Source organism: Pristiophorus japonicus, unplaced genomic scaffold (genome assembly GCF_044704955.1).
Source record: "Pristiophorus japonicus isolate sPriJap1 unplaced genomic scaffold, sPriJap1.hap1 HAP1_SCAFFOLD_472, whole genome shotgun sequence".
NCBI lineage: Eukaryota > Metazoa > Chordata > Chondrichthyes > Pristiophoridae > Pristiophorus > Pristiophorus japonicus.
Genome location: NW_027254377.1, coordinates 434,609 through 456,336, shown reverse-complemented (window position 1 = coordinate 456,336; position 21,728 = coordinate 434,609). Strand labels below are relative to the sequence as shown.

Below are 21,728 nucleotides of genomic sequence, written 5' to 3'. Positions count from 1 at the left end.
GAAAAATGTAAATGTCCAACGTGGGTGTCGAAACCACGACCCTGAGATTAAAAGTCTTATATTCCACTGACTGAGCTCGCCAGGCTTCTGCCAAACATACCGTTCTCTCACTGATTGCAGACAGGCGCCTGTTGGCTCCGCCCCAGATGTTTAAACTTGCTGTCGAGGAACTGCCAGGATCTTCTTGAATGGTGGACCAGGCTCGAGGGGCCGAATGGCGTACTCCGGCCCCTAATTCTTCCATGCTTATCATCTTATGAACTTTTCACAGGAGAACAAACTCGCCCCTGAGCATGCATGAGGAGAAAGCTACAGAAAATATTCCCGCCTGGTGAGCTTTCGCGTGTGAGGCGAACGTGTTAACCGCGACACTGCGGAAACATCTCCACTTTCAGCACCAGGTCAGACGGAAATGTTAAGCGAGCAGGTGAACTGCTGAATCCCAGTTTTAAGGAGTTGGTCGTGGTATCAAACAATGAGTTTCGCTGAATGATTAAAAATAATAAATGTCAGAAGTTGGATTCAAACCCACACCTCCAGAGAAAACTGCGATCTAATCACAGCACCTCAGACCACTCGGCGGTGTGTGTGGCCACCTGCAAGTTGATTTGGAACTTGTGTGTCCTGGCACATGAATTAAATGAGGGCAGCAGGCATATCTCTGCCTGACACCGGGGAAACAGTGAGACAGACCTTGGAACAAGAGTCTGGTTATTGCCAAACAGCAAAGAAAATATTAATTCTGAAAGAACAGTGACCTCGACATGATTTGAACACGCAACCTTCTGATCTGGAGTCAGACACGCTACCGTTGCACCACGAGGCCTACACAATGATGATGAGATGTTCCTCTATATGAAGCTTTCACAACACAAGGGGCTTTAAAATCCCCGCCCATTCCCACCAGGTATCAGAAGCAACGCTCACCTGCCAGTCACCGGATGTTTTTTTCTTAAACTTTTGTGTTGCTTTCACGGAAAAGCATCATTAATTAACCCGTCACCTTCTTTTGCACAATGAAAGAAATGCTAACTGAGGGACAGTCGATACTTCAATCATTTGTCCTGTGCTTTGGGGAGCGGTCAGGGAAGTGGACCTGAGTCCATGATCGCATCGATCATGATCGTATTAAATGTCGGAGCAGGCTCGAGGGGCGTATGGCCGACTCCTGCTCCTATTTCTTTTGTTCTTATGTTCTTCAGCATGTTAACCCATTTTACACACTGTATTGCCGATGTCACCAGGAATCTGGGGCAACTTTTGTCAAATTTAACAGCACTGGTTATTCCTTCCATGCAGAGAAAATAGAATCAGTAGTGAAGATAAAATCCCACGGTGCTCATTTTCAGATTCAACGCAGTAGGATTTCAAATAAAGTGAAAGAATTTTACAGTGAAAAGATTTAGAAGTGTTACTTGTATTTGTGTCTTTAATTAAACTTTGTGGCGTCTGATTCCCGTTCATGCCTCTGCTGAATAAGAAAGGAGGGTTTGACGTTGACCAGACTGCACTGCCCCTGATATTTGTGAGCTCATCCTTTATATTCAGTGGTTTCTCGCCCTTTGATGGGCTGCAGTGTGGCGGATATCACGTTGGCCTCACACACGAAAGGTCCCCGGTGGATCCGTTTTCTCTCACTGAAAGTTATCTATTTATTGGTTAAATAAAGAGCAATTCAGGAATAAGGGAGCCCTTTTACCAGGAGAATAAATAGCAAATAAAAACAGCAAATGCTGGAAATCTCAGCAGGTCAGGCAGCATTTTCCAGAAGACTAAACTCTCCTCCGATTGTTCCCTTGTAGCAAGTTTAAACATAATGTTTCTACCCAGAATCAAACCCGGTACTTTTCACATATAAAGCAAATGTGATAACCACTGCACTACAGAAACCTCTGGTACAATAGCCCCAACAGAGGGGAGCTGACCAGTGAGCTCCCTCTGTGCTGATCGGGAATGTGTTGGCTCACGTTAAACACCTTCTATCCCACACTGAAAGTTCTCAATCCTTCTCCTCCGCTGCCCTTTACAGAAATGTCACGGATCACCCAGCCACCGTGTTCACTTCCACATCCTCACAGTGGGGCCACAGAGGCTCCTACTGTCTCCCCGCCATCAATGAACTCGCCCAGTTTACTAAAGTAAACCCCGAACACGTGCCTGGCAAAGGGCAGGAGAAGCCAGATCGTCTGTCAGCTCGGTCTATCGCAGAAAGTATTGGTATTCATGGTGAATACAGCAATTATTAATCTTCTCACAGACCTCAATTATTTCTTTGCGATGAATTGATCGAGAATTGAAACCAGTTTAGTGCGCCGGATCTTAACCCCTCGACCACCAGGGAACGGTTATGATACATGTCGATATATTTATATATATTTATATATGAACCTGAATATCAACGGCTAGCAGCCTAGACCTCATGGCGAACAGCAGTGCATCTAACTTTGAGTGAGAGAAATTGTTCCACAGTGAAACCCATTTCATCTTTTGTTCCCTTTTAAACGCTAGAAACTGAGACAGGGGGAATAAATAGAGAAATAAAAGCACAGGGATAGAGACAAGAGGAAGAGAGAAGGGGAAAGATACTGTCCCCACCCAGAACTAATGCAGAAACCCCTCTGCTGCGCTCGGGGTGGCCACCCACAGCCTGGATACACTAACGGGAGATCACCAGCGGCAGGTCGGGGCCATAAAAGGAACGGCGAGCGGCCCTGGGAGCAGCTTGGAGATCCCGGGAGACTACTCCAGGGAGCAGCGCGAGCTGGTGCAGGAGGGCGGCGGCAGCGAAGTGTGATGTCATCAAGGTCCAGGTCAGTGATTGGAGCGTGGGCAAATACAGCAGGAGCGGCGAGATCGGGGCGAAGGAGCGGTGAGAGACTGTGGAGGGATGTGATCAGGGCCCAGGGTAGTGTAAGGGGTGGTTTGCAGGGGGTCAGCTTTCCCTTCTGACCTTATATGAGCGGTTCCGAATCGCTCCCACACCCTTGGTTCTAGACCCTGGAATTATGAAGGGACTGTGACAGACTAAGACAGACAATCGGTTTCAAGGTAGGAAGCAGGTATGGCTTTATTGTGTTTAAAAAGAAGTAAAAGGCACACCTTTAATAACACACACAGACCAATACACACTGAGGGGTACAACACATTGAATAAATTGTCCAATTACAGTCTGTGGGGAAAAGAATACAGCTTAAACTCTAAATGGGGTAAAAAGGCGAATGCAGATACATTTACACAAGTTATCCGAGCCTCCCTCCTCCCAATTCCCCTAACTAACGAAGTTATAGCTCTGGGGGTTTCGGGGGCTATGCTCACCAATCCCTTTTGACAGTTGCCGGTGAATCGCGATTTCGGGGTTCGCTGCACTTGGCCTTCTAGGCGAGCCGTACCCCGGTCGGAGGAGAGGACTTCGGACTACGTAGTCTTCAGTTGGGGTGCGTCCGTTGATGCGGTAAGTTGCGTTTTGGATGTATGGGCTAAGTACCCACTTTCTTACGTTAGGAATAGTTTAGTTAGTCCCTTTTGGTAATTTCTCACCCGTTGGTCGTTCCGAAGTCGATTGTAGAGTGGAAATAAATGTCGATTCTTCGGTTTTTGCTGAGTTGGTTTCGGTTGGTCGTTTCTCTGGTTGTGGTGGCCCGGGTTCTCAATTTGGTTGTTGACAACTTCCGTTTCGTGGGCCTCGTGCTCGGTCAGTTCTTGATGAGTTCTAGTAGTTTCCTTCACTGCTCCATTTCTTCACTCCCCAGCTCCGGCTGCTTGTGTCTGTGTCTGTGATCCAGTCTGTGCTCTGCTTCTCTCCTGTCTTCTGCTAGTTTCTGTGTTCTGCTAGTCTGCGTGCTGCTCCTTGCTGGTCTTGCCTTGTAAAACTGGCGGATAGATATATTCCAAAAAAAAGGCTCCGTTATCTCCCATCAAATCTCTTGGGCTCAGTTTGAACTGTTCTGTCCACTGATTTTCAAATGTCTCCTTTGTCAGCAGTAACTCGATTAGGGTGTGAGAATGTGCTATCACTGGTTTTACATTGTTTTAGAATTGTCCAGTTTCTTGACCATGATTTCCATTGTGCTTGATTGGGTAATTCGATTATCTCTTAGAGGGTGAATAGTTCCCCCCAGACAGTCTGGGGTCTTCAATACATGAATTTGGCCCCACCTCCTGTATTTGGTAACTCTTTTTTTTGCAGCCAAAATGTTGTAGAATCTTAAAATTGATCTGCTCCTTCCCATAGATGTTTCGGGGATCTCAAGCTTCTGTAATTTAGGTCCATTTTGAATTCCCTTTCCTATGAGTCCAAACACTGGGCGGGGGGGGGTCTCCATGAATGCAGCCCCTTTTATCCCCCGCAGGCTTCGTCTGCCCCTTTAAACTCATTTAAAAAGCCCAGAAAGGGATTCTTCTCCTCTGTAGGGGAAAGGTACCTGGAATCTTTGCGAGATATTGGTAAATTCTACATGAGGCATGAGTTCAGGGCCAGGGGCCCAGGGGCAGCACGGACCAGCCCACACTGCAATATGTGTGCGCACTAGGTCCATGCAGCAGAGCTGGTCTCCTGTCGTCTTGGTTAACCCTTGCCACTGGACCAAGACCTCGCTCTGTCAAGCCCGTGTGATGGCTGGTGTGCAACGGCCACCACATGTTAAAAAAATCCACGCACAGGGATCTTCCACCCTTCGGGATGTAGTTTGGGTCCTTCATTAAAACACCTGTGAACTCATCCTTTTTCGGCGTGGAAGCAAGTCATCCTCGTTTCGAGGGACCGCCTATGATGATGACGATGATGGATACATTAACGTCCCAACAGCTCATTGACTGCAGGAGTGGAACCGTGCGGCGCTTCAGAAGGCATGTCGAAAAGGCAAAGTCACTGATTCCGTTTCATGTGCTCCTCCGATCAAGAATTGCAACACACACTAAAAATGCTTCAATAATGGTTACACCTTATCTCCACATTTGCAAAGCAGGCGGTTTGTTGGTCTAGGGGTATGATTCTTGCTTTGGGATTGTTACTTGAAATTTGCAGTGAAATGCTGGGTTCAAATCTGAGTTGAGTTTGCATTGAAATTTTGCAAAGAAGGACTTGCATTTCTGCAGCGTCTGTCAGAAACTCCTGATGCCCCAAAGTGCCACACAGCCGTTGAGTTACCTTTGAAATGTTGTCATGTGAGGAAAAATGTGCCCAAATCACCTCAACTCTTTGCAAATGAGTTCATTGAATCATCGAAGTTTACAGCACAGAAGGAGGCCATTTCGGCACATCGTGTCTGCCCCGGCCAACAAGAGGCTATCCAGCCTAATCCCACTTTCCAGCTCTCGATCCATAAACCTGCAGGTTACGGCACTTCAGGTGCACATCCAAGCACTTTTTAAATGTGGTGAGAGTTTCTGTTTCTGCCTCTACCACCCATTCATGCAGTGAGTTCCAGACCCCAACAACCCTCTGCGTGAAGAAATTTCCCCTCTAAACTTTCGACCAATTATTTTAAATTTATGCCACCTTGTTGTTGATCCCGCTGCTAAGGGAAATAGGTCCTTTCTATCCACTATATCTGGGCCCCTCATAATTTTATACACCTGAATGAGGTTTCCCCTCAGGCTCTGTTCCATGGAAACCAAATCCAGCCTATCTAATCTGTCCTCATGGATAAGATTCTGCACTCCCGGCAACATCCTCGTGAATCTCCTCTGTACCCTCTTCACTGCAATCATGTCCTTCCTGTAATATGGCGACCAGAACTGCACGCAGTACTCCAGCTGTGACCTAACCTGCCCCACCGACCCCATCTCTTGTATTCTATGCCTCGGCTAATAAAGGCAAGCATTCCATATTCCTTCTTAACCACCTTATCTACCTGGCCTGCTACTTTCAGGGATCTGTGGACCAGCACTCCCTGGATTCTGGGGAGGACCCAGCAGATTGGAAAACTGCAAATGTAATGCACCTATTTAAAAAAGGAGACAGACAAAAAGCAGGAAACTATAGACCAGTTTGCCTAACATCTGTGGTTGGGAAAATGTTGGAATCCATTGTTAAAGAAGCAGTCGCAGGACATAGAAACATCGAAACATAGAAAATAGGTGCAGAAGTAGGCCATTCGGCCCTTCGAGCCGCACCACCATTCAATAAGATCATGGCTGATCATTCAGCTCAGTACCCCTTTCCTGCTTTCTCTCCATACCCCTTGATCCATTTAGCCAGAAGGGCCGCATCTAACTCCCTCTTGAATATATCTAACGAACTGGCATCAACAACTCTCTGCAGCAGAGAATTCCACAGGTTAACAACTCTCTGAGTGAAGAATTTCTCCTCATCTCAGACCTAAATGGCTTATCCCTTATCCCTTAAACTCTGACCCCTGGTTCTGGACTTCCCCAACATCGGGACCTGTCCAGTCCCGTCAGATTTTTATCTGTTTCTTTGAGATCCCCTCTCATTCTTCTAAACTCCAGTGATCTCTCGATCCCTTGATTCCCCGAGACTCTAAAAATCTATCTAACGCAGCCTTGAATATATTCAGAGACGCAGCATCCACAGGCCTGTGGGGCAGAGAATTCCAAAGATTCATAACTCTCTGAGTGAAGAAATTCCACCTCATCTCTGTCTTAAATGGCCGACCCCTTAACCTGAGACTGTGCCCCCTGTTTCTAGACACTCCAGCCCAGAGCAAACAACCTCTCAGCATCTACCCTGTCAATCCCCTTCAGAATATTGTGTGTTTCAATGAGATCACCTCTCATTCTTCTAAACTCCGGAGAGTATCAGCCCATTCTACACAATCTCTCAACTTAAGACAGTCCTCTCATCCCAGGAATCAATCTGGTGAACCTCTGTTGTACCACCTCCCAGGCAAGTATATCCTTCCTCAGATAAGGAGACCAAAACTGTGCGCAGTACTTCAGGTGTGGTCTCACCAGGGCCCTGTACAAAATTGTAGCAAGACATCCTTACTCTTGTACTGTGGGCTATATATTAGGTACTATGGACCGAGTGCCCTGTTTTTTTGCTGATTCGATGGTTGTATAAAAAGTTATTAAAATTTGACAGTTGCTCGGCAAACATATTTGTATTTCCTTCAGTGTACTCCTCACTCTTCAAGGGCTAGATTTTCCCCAAGCAGTTTTGTCGGCGCACTGACCTCAAGCGCACCGACTTTGCGCGCTGGAAACGGCTCGGGGAAAAACTCGCCCCATCCTGGCCGCTGTGTACAGTCCCCGGAGTCCTGGCGTGGTGTCGATGGTGAAGTGGGGGGCGGAGCCAAATGCCTGCGCCGAAAACACTGCCGGCACCTTCGCACATGGGCAGTAGGGAGAGAAAACTTGGCACTCTGCCATTTTTAAACAGTGTCAAACCCGATGAAAAGCACAGCAGCTTCTCAGCTTCTCCGGTCGCTCGGCGGGCTCTCCCCCCGTCCCTCCCCGATAAAACGCACAGCTCCAGCAGCTGCAACTTCTCCGGTCCACAAGCTCACACTTCTCCGGTGTGTCTTCCCTCCCCTATCCCAGGGATATAGGGACCCAGTGTAATGGAGCCAAGTTTGCTGATGATACAAAGATGGGTGGGAAAGCAAATTGTGACACAGCAAAGAAAATCTCAATTCCGGAAGAACAATATGGAAAAGTACAGTGACCCCGACGTGATATAAACACGCAGCCTTCTGATCTGGAGTTAGACACACTACCGTTACACCACGAGGTCTACAGAGCAGAGTGCCCATGTTTGTATACATGAAGGTTCCTGAAACACAGTTTCATTTACCCTGCATTGGTGCAATGAAAGGGCTTTAAAATCCCCGGCCACTCCCACCGTGGGTCAGACAGCATCAGAAGCAGTGCCCACCTGTCACTCACCCTCTCACGCCCGCTTTCATCACCTGCTGCCTGCGGACTGCAGCAAATCCAGTTCATCATCATCATAGGCAGTCCCTCGAAGCGAGGATGACTTGCTTCCACGCCAAAAAAGGATGAGTTCACAGGTGTTTCAATGATGGACCTAATATTCCAGGTCCCGAACTGCATGTTGAAGGGTGGAAGATACCTGTGCGTGGATTTTTTTAACGTGTGGTGGCCGTTGCACCCCAGCCATCACACGGGCTTGACAGAGCGAGGTCTTGGTCCAGTGGCAAGGGTTATCCAAGACGACTGGAGACCAGCTCTGCTGCACGGACCCAGTGCCCCCACATATCGCAGTGTGGGCTGGCCCGTGCTGCCCCTGGGCCCCTGGCCCTGAACTCACGCCGCCCCTGGGCCCCGATCACATCCCTCCACAGTCTCTCGCTGCTCCTGCTGTACCTGCCCACGCTCCAATCACCGACCTGGACTTTGATGACATCACACTTCGCTGCCGTCGCCCTCCTGCACCAGCTCGCGCTGTACCTTGCCGTGGTACACCACCACGCTGCTCCCAGGCCACCGCTCACCGCTCCTTTTATGGCCCCGACCTGCCGCTGGTGTTCTCACGCAGGTCGGGGCCTCCACGCTGCTCCCAGCAAATCCAGTTACACCCCGTGTCACCACACAATTCTCAGCTGTGATTGTAAGCTGACTATATTTAAAGCTATCGCAGAGGCTGCAAGCAGTGTTCCCTGGTAGTCTAGTGGTTAGGATTTGGTGCTCTCACTGCCGTGGTCTGGGTTTGATTCCTGGTCAGGGAAAGCATTTTTACAGAGCAAATTGACAAAAATAATTCAAGTCTGTGAGATAATGAATAATTGTTTCAATCATCATTAATCCACCCACATGTGTTGCACACTGAAGGAAATACAAATATGTTTGCTGAGCGACGGCCGAATTTTAATAACTTTTTATACAACCATCGAATCAGCAGAAAAACAGGTTATTCGGCCCATAGTACCTAATATATAGCCCATAGTACAAGAGTAAGGAAATCTTGCTACAATTGTACAGGGCCCTGGTGAGACCACACCTGGAGTACTGCGCACAGTTTGGTCTCCTTATCTGAGGAAGGATATACTTGCCTTGGAGGTGGTACAACGGAGTTTCACCAGATTGATTCCTGGGATGAGAGGACTGTCCTATGGTGAGAGATTGTGTAGAATATGCCGATACTGTCTGGAGTTTAGAAGAATGAGAGGTGATCTCATTGAAACGGACAATATTCTGAAGGGGATTGATAGGGTAGATGTTCAGAAGCCTGGCTAGCTAAGTCGGTAGAGCATGAGATTCATGATCTCAGGGTCATGGGTTCCAGTTGGGCCAATTATTTTCCTTAAACTTTATGTTGCTTTCACGGGAAAACATCTTTAATGAACCCATGATCTTCTTTGCACAATAAAAGGAATGCGAACTGAGGGAGAGTTGATAATTTAATCATTTGTTCTGTGATCTGCATAACAACACAAGAACCAGGAGCAGGAGTCTGCCATTTGGCCCTTCGAGCCTGCCTTCTTTTGCAACAAAACAAATTATAACCGTGTTTTTAAATTAGCAGTGCGAGATATTTAGAGGGCACCTTTCAATGCTTCACAAAACTATTCCTTTCACCTGGGATCGATTCCTGGTTTGTGAAGTAAATTTGATATCACCGTTTGCAATTAAAATGGAGTAATTTTATTAAGTTAGATGGATGTCCCAAAGCACTTCAGAGTGGTGTCAAAACAAATGAGTGTAATTAAACACAATAAACGTTAGGAGTGGGATTCAAACCCATGCCGCCAGAGAAGACTGTGACCTGAACACAGCGCCTTAGATCGCTCGGCCATCCTGACTGTTGGATGTATTTGTTACAAGTTTTTACTCTGGATAGTTTCAGACCGGGCACTTGTTCAGTGTTGCTGGAAGTCCCAGTGACCGGGATATCCTCTTCCCTGCGGTTTTCCTCAGCCTGTGCTCAGTGTACAGGGAGCTTTGGCCCAGGCCTGAGGTAGTTTGCCTCATGAGTCAATGTACCCTGGAATGCTTTTGTTCAATTTTATTGCAGACATGTTTTTGTTTCAACAACAATGTTTCTGTCCGTGATCGAGCTGCGGACTTTTCACATGTGAGGCGAACGTGATCACCACTGAACTTCGCAAGCTGCTGCTTAGCTCAGTGCCCAGAGAGAAGTGTTCAGCAACAAGCTGAAATGCTCAATCCCTCTCTCTGCAAAAAGTTCCTTTCACAAACATTTCTCTGACCGGAGCTGCACCAAACAACAATGTTCTCCTTTCAAATTCATTGAACTCCCGAATTTCCACGTCTGCAATTTTCTGGACAAGGACAAGGACTGAAAGCGCTTTGTGATCAGAAAATTGCTGGAACCCCTGTGGTTAATGACAGGGCATTTGATGATTGATTTCCGTACACACCTTGGAATTCAGGAGAACCGAGTTCGTGGTTTGAAGTTCGAGGTAAACCCACGGGGCGGAGCCAACAGTCGCCTGGCAGCAATCAGCGACAGGAACATTCAACTTAAGCAGGCCCGGCTATCAACGGCATTATCATCACCGAATCCCCCACCATCAACATCCTGGGGGTCACCATTGACCAGAAACTTAACCGGACCAGCCACATAAATACTGTGGCAACAAGAGCAGGTCAGAGGCTGGGTATTCTGCGGTGAGTGTCTCATCTCCTGACTCCCCAAAGCCTTTCCACCATCTACAAGGCACAAGTCAGGAGTCTGATGGAATACTCTCCACTTGCCTGGATGAGTGCGGTTCCAACACTCGAGAAGCTCGACACCATCCAGGAAAAAGCAGCCCACTTATTGGGCGCCCCATCCACCACCTCCAACATTCACTCCCTCCACCACCGGCGCACCGTGGCTGCAGTGTGTACAATCTACAAGATGCACTGCAGCAACTCACCAAGGCTTCTTCGGCAGCTACTCCCAAATCCGCGACCTCTACCGCCTAGAAGGACAAGTGCAGCAGGCGCATGGGAACACCATCTCCTCCATTCTCGGGGCAGTGGGTGAACAGCCAGAGGTCGTGGTCCATATCAGGACCAATGACATGGGTAGCAAGAGAGATGAGGTCCTGCAGGCAGAGTTTAGGGAGCTAGGAGAGAGATTAAAAAGCAGGACCTCAAAGGTAGTAATCTCCGGATTACTCCCGGTGCCACGAGCGAGTGAGTACAGAAATAGGAGGATAGAGCAGGTGAATACGTGGCTGGAGAGATGGTGCAGGCAGGAGGGCTTTAGTTTCCTGAGGCATCGGGACCACTTCTGGGCGAGGTGGGACCTGTACAAGCCGGACAGTTTGCACCGAAACAGAGCCGGGACCAATATCCTCGCGGGGTGGTTTGCTCGTGCTGTTGGGGAGGGTTTAAACTAGCTTGGCAGCGGGATGGGAACCTGAGAATAGATTCAGTAGGGAAGGAAGTAATGCTGGAATTAGAAAGCAAAAATAAAGAAAGTGAGTTTGAAAGAGAGAGGAAACAAGCAGGTAAAAAGGGTAAATAAACAAATTGAAAGACACTGTTGTAGGAAGGCAAAGGCACCTGCTGAATATATAAATGTATGTATGTTTAAAATGTTAGCCAAATATAAAATGGCTGCCAGGGGGCTTCGGGGACTCGGTAAGCCAAGTTAGCTAAAACTGCTGACTGAGCGCTGACCCTGCAGAGCCTGGTACCAGGAATGTCTTGAATCAATAACTTGAGGCAAGATAGTATACAGAACACTGCGGTACCTAGTACGGAATGTCGTCAAGTCAGTGACCCCCCAGATGGGGTGCCTAGCAACCACGGAGATAAGGAGCTAGGCCCCGGTGGAACCCATGATTAACGAAGATAAGGGAGGTCTGGAAAACATCACACGGATGTGAATCAGCCCTCAACTGTCATGAACTGATCATGCAGCCCCCTGATGTACCGGGGTTAATTCTATTGGCCCATTTAAACCTATATGTAATCTATAATCATTATGATTGGATTGTGTCCAGCCGAAGTGGGCTGAGTAACTGTAATGAACTATTGTAAAACATATAAATATCAATGAATTTCTTTGTTCGGCGGAGTAGAGTGCCTGGAGTTGGACCAGAGGCTCTCTCCCCGCCGGCGTAATAAAGGCCGTTTTGACGTTGGAACCGACCCCGAGTGTCGAGTGATTCTTCCACGAAAACATTTGCGCTAACAGTGGCGTCACGAACAGGATTTCCCGGAGTCGCTGGACGTCCTTGGAAAAACCCGGGTGAGTATAAAATAATTTTAATTATAAAGGGTGCGGAAGGTGGAGGCCGGTTGATCGACATGACGAGACGGTCTAATATCTCAAGTGCCTAGCCTGAGCCTGAATTAAGAGGACTTTTGTCCCACGTGACGGCCAGGAACTAAGTAGGCGTAGGGAACACACTTAGACCGTGGGATCGTGATACCGAGCGGCATCTCCCGGACCCAGTCGTGTGATTTGAAAATATACCCCGGAGACCAGGCGGTGCACAGCGACCAAAGGAAACCAAACCTGTGAACAGGGTCGGACCGACAGACAAAACGGTGGTAGGTAGTCGTTAAGGAGGCGTGGGGCACTGCGGGAATTGCTTAAACGCATTTTAAGAATTGTATAAGTTTGTGTAATAGCAGAACTTGTGACCTGACAGTAGCCAGGAGACGGTCTGCTACAAGTTACACTAGGGAGAAAGTGGACCTCTGAGAGTCGATTCCTAACGGTTCTAGTCCTACCCAGGAATGGCCAATAAATCAAATAATCTCGAGTGGGGACTAGAAGGGTCCCTTACCCGCCACCTGGCGGAAAAACAAAAGAAACTAATTGAGAAGATGATTAAGTCAGGATGGAACGCCCAGGACCCGCCAGCAAATCAACGGGAATGGTGGGAGAAGGAAAGGAAAGATAAAGATGAGAAAGCCGTGGTCTTGATTCTTCAAACCCACATAAAATTAACAGAGGAAGTTAATCAATATGTAAGAAATAAAAAAAAACCTGATAGTGATTATCTTAAGTGAAGTATGGATCCAAGAATAGAGCCAGCCAACTAATAAACTTTGTTGAATGAAAAGAGACTTTTGTGAATGTCTGTCCAGGAATGAGATAAAGAATGGAGAAGGGAAGCTGTAATGCCTTTAAAAAAAAGCCTGTGTTTCTGGAGGCTGCAGGCTGGGGAAGTACGCTCCCATTTTTCCTTTGTGTAAAACCTTGACGCGAAAGCTTTTAGCTCAGGAAAGAGATTTTTAAATTACAGATTGGCAGTACAATATTTGAATTGGGATTTTGAGATATTTCAGGTGATTCTCATTGATAAACATTTTGGTTGTATAGGAAAATCTTGGGTTTGGAAGCCTTTTTCATAAAAGTGCACATAGTGCGTCAGGAACTGAAGCTTAAAAAAGATGTAATTTATGATATATAGTACCACAAACTTGAAGTTACAGAGCAAAAGATTAGAGTTTTTGATCAGCTTCTAAAATGAAAGTTAGGCAAAAAAATCCAGAAATACCATATTTGACATTTTGTAATTCAACAATAAATACAAATTCTACAAAAGGGGAGCAGAAATTAGGATGGGAGCAGTGAAGAGTTAATTTTGTTGTGAAGGTTTCAAGTACCACTGGTAAAGAAAAGGCACAACAAAATGCGATACATTTAAAACAAAAAGTTAAATCTGATCTCTTTTAAAAAATAAAACTAAAAGGTTTGGAAAAAATGACGTAAGGTACTAAATAAGTGCTGAAAAAAAAGTGTTTGCGATGGAAAAAGACATAACTTACTAAAAACTAGTTGATATTGGCTGTGAAAAAGATATTGGTTTAATTTGGGAAAAGGAAAAAAAAATTGGAGGAGGGAAAAGACACTCTCCATTGATAATGATTTTAAATTACGAGAAAGCTTGAAAAGATTTCCAGAATAGACGTTGTTAATCAAGAAAAGTCCCGAACAGTCAAAACAAGCAGGAGGGTTTTGAAAAAAACGAGGAGAAAAGATCTAAGAGAGAAATAAAACACAAGATTTGCCCATTGAACGGGACCGTTAAAAAAAAACGAAATGTTGGCATGTACACAGCTTGTGTGAAAATTGGATTTCAGTGAACAAAATAGCTATTAAAAATGTGTGCTCTCATTTAAAAAAAATCTTTGGCAAGTACTTGAATTAGATGTTAAGGAAAAAATTGGAGTTTAATCTAAAATGCTGTCTTTCCCGATGAGAAGATTTTTATTGTGACCACTTTACTAATGATTTCTGCTGTTTTAATGGATTCCTAATTTCTTAGCAAGTTTTGAAGGCACAAAGATTTGGATGATTACGCGAAGTCACGTAATGACATCAGGCCTTCTTACAAACCTGTAAAGGAGTTAACCCTTTCCATTGACAGCTGTTTTACACTGGACCTTACTAATTTGAATTTCTTACTAAAATAAAGAAGACTCACCTGGCAGACTGTGGAAATGGTGGGATAGTCAGAATAAAAATAAAACAGAACTAGCTGGTCAAGAGTTAAAAGCTAAGATAAATAAGCTGGAAGAGATTTTAAACAACAGGCCCAGACGGATAGTGCAGTGTGCAGCCAAAGCACCATCACCTGTGGCAATCGAGCCAATGTATCCCACGGTGGGTCGGTGTAGTCCACAAACCCAACCTAACAGTAAAGCACACTGCGATGTTTGGAGGAATAGTGGTGGCATTGGTGTTTATTAGAGTTTGGATAATATTTAGATGGGTCACCGTGCAGGCTCGAGCACAGCAGGCTCAAATACAAAACCGACGGCAGCCCAGACAGGGACATGAAGTGATCGAGGTGGTACGACTATAAAGAATATGGATAACCAAACCCTTACCTCCGATTCCACAGAGTGACCGCGACACAAGTAGACCAGAACCTAACACCTGGTGACGACCAGGCTATCTGTTTAAAATTTGCAGATAAAACCATCACCGAGATGGGACCACAGTGGTGACTTCGACTCTGGGGACTCATGATACTGGGAACCTTGAGGCCCACACAAGCACTGGATAATACAGACCGACGACGAGAGATACAGCACACGCAAGAAAGACACAACTGCATCAACTATAGGGTTTTGTTTACTTTGACTGACGGAATATGCATTCCAGCAGCCAAGGACTGGAGCAAGGACAGAAGTTATTTTAACGCGTGGCTGCAAATGAATCCGGATAAGAATAGAGTATGTGTGCAATGCTCCACGGGTACAAGAAGCAGTTGCATTAGACGAAGGGAGGCCGGGGGTGCCCGATGAATGTACCTTTGGAATAATTTGCGCGCCTCCTGCCCAGCCACAACCGTTAGTCACCCACAAAAAGGGGGTGGGGCTGTGTGGATACTATGAGGAGGTAGAGGGTGCCGCAATATCATTGTATGTATGCTTCTCACCCCCTCCGACACCACGCCCCATAAGAACCACCACACTGCCCATGGAATTGTCATGTCCAACAATTACAAGGGGACCAGAAAATGGGATTGTGCTGTCAAACGAGGGTGAACTATTGTATGATAATGTCAAGCATGAAATTGTGCCTGTCCTGATCAATATCTCAGGTATACAGATGCCGGAATATTGTACAGAACAGGCAAGAAATATGTATAATGTATTAAGTAAAGTTGTAATGCAGCAGGCTGCCGATGCCATGGGCGCCAATAGATTCCGAGGACAGGAGCCAGTTCATAGGACTAAGAGGGAAATAGTTAATGATGTTGCGACCGGTTTTAATGCCGGAACCTCCATAGTAAACTCACTGGACATACAAAGGTTAAATGAAAGGGTGGAGCAGCTTAAAGGGGTGATGAAGGGATTATTAGAACGGGCAGAGCAGACTCAGGAAGGTCAATCCGAACTTGGAAGAGAGGGTGCCGAAATCCAATTGGATGGCCTCTCGGTCCTGGAAGCTCAGGCAAAAACAATCAATCACCTTATCGACAGAGAGAGAGAGAAGATACCGCAAAACTGAGACAGGGACAACTCTGTCACGCTTATGGCCTATGGATGGTGGGACAGATACGGCACAACCTCGATCATATCCAAAGGGGGGAGTTGCCAGACTGGATAGACAGCCCACATCTGGCTCAGTTGGCCAAACTGAAGGGGACACTGGGTAATTGCACTCTGAAGGGACTAACCAGAGTATGCCCAGTGATCCCAAACTGCCGAATGAGCAAAGCTGTCGGAGTGGGAATAGCCCTGATGATACTTATAGTCACACAAGACTCAGGACCGTTTCCCCTTTATCAACTGTAGAATATCGGGATCATACGGGAAAACACCTCCCTCCATTACTATCTGACCGCAGCCCCTGCTGTCCGCAGAGACAACACACTCGATGGGATCTCCCTGACGGGATGCAAGCAGACGGGTGACATTACGGTGTGCCCTCACCCGGTGGGACAGGGAGAACTAGTCGAATGTGGATTTAATCCAACCGATGGATGTGTATTGGAAATAGTACCTGCCCCCACACATTTTGCCAGAACAGGTTACGGGGGCAAAGGGAAATACTGTGTCTCTACCACGGCACAATCATATCGGTACAATGGCTTACAATGCCAGATCTCGCAAACAAACTTTTGCTTCACAGCCCTACGACCTCACAATAGGACAAGCCCGCATTATCCAGGTTAGACACCGAGGCCCAAAATCATTAACGCCATCGATCAGCTCCACGATCACCTGCAGGATTATGACGAGCCAGAGCAGGCCCCTATCCCACATTTAGTTGCAGTATTAAGGGAACTAAGACTCAGAGTAGGCCAGTGTGTCAGACTCTACCACCAACTACAGACAAAGATTGAAATACTGGAGAAGGATACTGACCAAGAGTTCCAAAACCAGAGTTGGTGGAGGAGGGTCTGGGACTGGGGCATGAACGTAAACATCCACCCCTGGATTGGAATAATATCACACATACTGGTAGGGATACAGCTGGTCTTAGCACTAACATGGAGAGTCATGGCCTGTCGATCCTGCAGGCATTATGCACGACAAAGGAGTATCAGAACAAGGGCTCAAGTAAATAAAGTGACTTGTCCAGCAGAGGGACAGGGGAATCTGAACTATATCAATTTGATCTAAGCAACTAGGACTTCTGACACCACGTGACTGGCCAGCACGTTGAGGCAGGAAGTACCGGGTGGTACATAAAAATATAAGTCGAGTAACAAATAATGTTGTCGGTTAAAGGAGACTAGGATTAGTCCATTACCGAAAGGGGGGATTGTTGTAGGGCGAAGGCAAAGGCACCTGCTGAATATATGTCTGCATATATGTATGTGTAAAATGGTAGCCAGATACAAAATGGCTGCCAGGGATTCTGCAAAGCACTAGGGGAATTCAGCTAACAGTTAGCTTGAATACATTTTTGGGTAGCTGATGACACTGCAGTTCCATGTACAGGAACACTGGAAAGAGCGAGCTCAGCAGAACGTCCTTAATCAACAAACCACAGACAAGATGTCCCAGCAGAATACTGAACAAAGAAATTCCTGTGACTGTGTAAGGATAAGGAGGTTAGGTGCAGACAGAACCCAAGGACAGTAGAGATAAGGGGATCTGGAGAATCTCACGAGGCCATGAATAAGCCTCAGCTAAAACATGAGGTGATCACACAGTCCCCTGGTGCCTGGGGGCCAATTCCATTGGCCCAGTGGAATCGATTTGTAATTTATAGTCCTTATGATTGGATTGTGTCCAGCCAACATGGGCTAAGTAATTATAATGAACTGTTGTAAAACATATAAATATCGATGAATTTCTTTGTTCGGTGGAGTGGAATGCCTGGAGTTGGACCAGAGGCTCTCTCCCCGCCGGTGTAATATAGGCCATTTTGGGATTGGAACCGACCCCGAGTGTCGAGTGATTCTTCCAGAAAAAGATTTGTGCTAACATAACCAGTGCTGTACCAGCCCTGGGAGAGATTGATGGGAAAGTGTAGAGGGAGCTTTACTCTGTAGCTAACCCCGTGCTGTACCTGCCCTGGGAGAGATTGATGGGACAGCGTAGAGGGAGCTTTACTCTGTATCTAACCCCGTGCTGTACCTGCCCTGACGGGTTTGATGGGACAGTATAGTGGGAGCTTTGCTCTGTATCTATCTTGTGCTGTGCCTGCCCTGGGAGGGTTTGATGGGACAGACTAGAGGAAGCTTTACTGTATATCTTAGATGGGCTGTATCTGCTCTGTGAGTCTTTGATGGGACAATATAGGGGGAGCTTTAATCTGTATATAACACATACTGTACCTGCCCTGGGAGGGTTTGATGTGACAGTGTCGAGGAAGCTTTAGTCTGTACCTGCCCTCTGAGTCTTTGATGAGACAATGTAGAGGGGGCTTTAATCTGTATCTAATCCGTACTGTACCTGCCCTGACGGGTTTGATGGGACAGTATAGTGGGAGCTTTGCTCTGTATCTATCCTGTGCTGTGCCTGCCCTAGGAGGGTTTGATGGGACAGTGTAGAGGGAGATTTAAACACGTGCTGCACTGTAATGTATATATGCCCGGGTTTACCTGCCACCAGGGGGACCGACCGTCGAAGGTCATTGGGCCACAGGCACACACATGCAACTCTTGTATATAAAGGAAGGCTCCATGTTTAATCCTTTGTTCGAGAGCTAGAAAAGTAGGGTCAGGATGCACCTGATTGAGTTCACGGTAGTAAGCCTGCTGAGTTATTGCATATGCAACATGCACCTGCCCCTGGAAGAGTTTGATGGGACTGTGTCGCGGGAGATTTATGTTGTAACTAATTTGTGCTGTACATGCCCTGAGAGTTTGAAGGGACAATGTAGAGGGAGCTTTCCTCTGTATCTAACCGCGTGGTGCATCTGCCCTAGGAGCGTTTGATGGGACAGTTTAGAAGAATCTTTACTCTGTATTTAACGCATGCTGTACCTCCCCTTGGAGAGTTTCATGGGACAGTGTTGAGGGAGCTTTACTGTGTATCTAACCCGTTCTGTACCAGCCCTGGGAGTGTTGATGGGTCAGTGTAGAGGGAGCATTACTCTGTATCTAACACATACTGTACCTGCCCTGGGTGAGCTTGATGGGACAGTGTAGAGGGAGTTTTACTCTGTATCTAACACGGGCTGTATCTGTCCTGAGAGGGTTTGATGGGATAGTGTAGAGGGAGCATTACTCTGTATCTAACACGTGCTGTACCTGTCCTGGGAGAGTTTGATGGGACAATGTAGAGGAAGCTTTACGCTGTGTCTAACGCGTACTGTACCTGCCCTGGGAGGCTTTGATGTGACTGTGTAGTGGTAGCTTTACTCTTTATTTAACATTATTGTCCTTTTTAATCCACTTGTTTCACACCGAAACAAATCGTAACCGTGATGTGAATTTAACGCCACGTGATTCTTTGAAATCATCTTTAAATGATTGGGGAAAACCACTTCTTATGCCACCGAAAAACAGCTTTGATTCCAGGTCTTGGCGATAAATTTTGTAACACCATTTTTAAATTCAAAACCTAATAAAATTAACGACATGCAGCCAACGTGCAAAAGTAAGAATTCTTTTAATCACCGTTAATTAGCCGATAACCTTCTTCAGAATGAAATAAATAATAATATAATTACTGAGGAACAGTGGTATCTTCAATCATTCATTTTCTCTTTACATGTGATGAAGTTTTATCCCTATCTCATTTACATGCTGTATGAGAATGGTTTAAAATTGTAAGTGTTTATGACTCAGTTGTAAAACCATTGATTGTGTGTGTGCCGATTCTTGATAGGAGGAGCACTTGAGACCAGAGTTCCAGTTCTATATATGTATCAATCGAATCAATTTCCACCAGTTTCTTTAAACCCAATAACATAATTTATTTCGAGTGGGCTGGATGGAGGAACATGATCCATGTAAAAAATTGTTATCGTTTTACTTGAACTGAATGCTCAAAAAATATTGGAGTGGGAACTAATTGGACAATAGCACAGCTGGCAACATTTGCAGAATAGATTCGTGCAGCCAAAACGCACAATGACAACCTGGGACTGTGCGGCACCGAATACTCGGGGAAAAACAGTTAAAGGCTTCGTCCCTGGGTGGGCGCGAACCACCAACCTTTCGGTTAACAGCCGAACGCGCTAACCCATTGCGCCACAGAGACTGATGGAAGTATAAGGTTCAAGGCATCCCAAACCAGGGTGTCAGACAGTTAAAGCTTCAGATTGCTCCGACCGGGATGGAACTTGTCCACTCTCAGTGGTACTTTTCACAAATAAATGGAGGGACATTCATTGTGGATGTGTGGAAACAGTCTGGTCCCGCACACTGCAGACACTTCCATGTCACCGCCAACCAGCTCTCCCACAACCGGTGTGATCTACCTTCCAGCCTTCCAGTGCCTTGTCTGTGACAAAGTATTCTGATTGTCCCGAAGCCGGTATTAGGTTTGAATTCCTTTTCAGCTCCTGACTGCGGATATTCCTGTGATTAAACAGGAACTAAATGCTAACAGGGACAGTTGGATTCACCGTTTCTTTGCTTGGTGAAATTTCAAAGATTGAAAGCGACACACATCAACCCCAAACCTCCCGTGAGATGGAAGCCCAGTTGCTGTTTCAAGCTTGAATGCGGGAACAAGCAGAACTTATTCAAAGAAAGTCCAAGTCCCTGAGATGCCTGATTATTTGCACCAAACTCCTTTGCAAAGATTTGAGGTTCATGTTTGGTGATCTGGGCACATCTTTTGCCAAACGACAACACTTCAAACATAACTCAACGGCCTTAAAGCGCTTTGGGGTGACATGAGTTCCTGAAAGGCACTGCAGAAATGGAAGTCCTTCTTTGCAAAAGTTCGATACAATTTAAAAATTTGCGAGCAATATCAGGGCTCCTCTGGGACCCCTCGTAAATTTCAATGAACAACTCCAAAGGGAGAATCATAGGCCGAGACCAACGAGCCAACTGTTTGACAAACGTGAAGATAAGGTGTAACCATGATCAAAGCATTTTTGTGTGTGTCGCTATTCAGAACATAAGAACTTAAGAACTAGGAGCAGGAGTAGGCCATATGGCCCCTCGAGCCTGCTCCGCCATTTAATATGATCATGGCTGATCCGATCATGGACTCAAGTCCACATCCCTGCCCGTTCCCCATAAGCCTTATTCCCTTATCAGTTAAGAAGCTATCTCTGTCTTAAATTTATTCAATGTCATGGCTTTCTCAGCTCTCTGAGGCAGTGAGTTCGGCAGATTTACAACCCTCTGAGAGAAGAAATTTCTCCTCATCACAGATTTAAATGGGCGGCCCTTTATTCTGAGATTATGCCCCCTAGTTCTAGTCTCCCCTATCAGTGGAACCATCCTCTCTGCATCCACCTTATCAAGCTCCCTCATTACCTTATACGTTTCGATAAGATCACCTCTCATTCTTCTGAATTCCAATGAGTAGAGGCCCAACCTGCTCAACATTTTCTCATAAGTCAACCACTCATCTCCGGAGTCAACCCAGTGAACCTTCTCTGAACTGCCTCCAAAGCAAGTATATCCTTTCATAAATATTGTAAGTGTTTGTGATCCACGCTCAATTGCCAGACGGACGGTTTGAATCGCCTCCACCTTACGAAAGTTCTAGATCTGGGAATTATTATTCAGAGTGTAAATTAAATGAGTCATGGAAAGGGATGCTTCAGTGATAAATCGTAGTATATTTATTTGGTGTAACATACACTGGCTAAAACATGCACTGCTAAACGAAATGTCTCTGTGGAGAATAAAATCCCGGTTACAAACAACATACATACAGTACAGAAATGAACCTAGTAACACGCAGTAATTCCCTGGTGGATTCTAACCCCACCCCTACCAATGAATTACCCTCCC

At 46.2% G+C, this 21,728-nt stretch overlaps 2 non-coding genes across 2 annotated transcripts; both read right to left on the bottom strand.

Annotated features, from left to right (window-relative positions):
* Window positions 1–754: 754 nt before the first annotated feature.
* Window positions 755–826, bottom strand: trnaw-cca (transfer RNA tryptophan (anticodon CCA)). Its single transcript has one exon. It is a non-coding gene; the product is annotated as a tRNA-Trp (tRNA).
* A 19,110-nt stretch (window positions 827–19,936) lies between these two features.
* Window positions 19,937–20,010, bottom strand: trnan-guu (transfer RNA asparagine (anticodon GUU)). Its single transcript has one exon. It is a non-coding gene; the product is annotated as a tRNA-Asn (tRNA).
* Window positions 20,011–21,728: the final 1,718 nt, after the last annotated feature.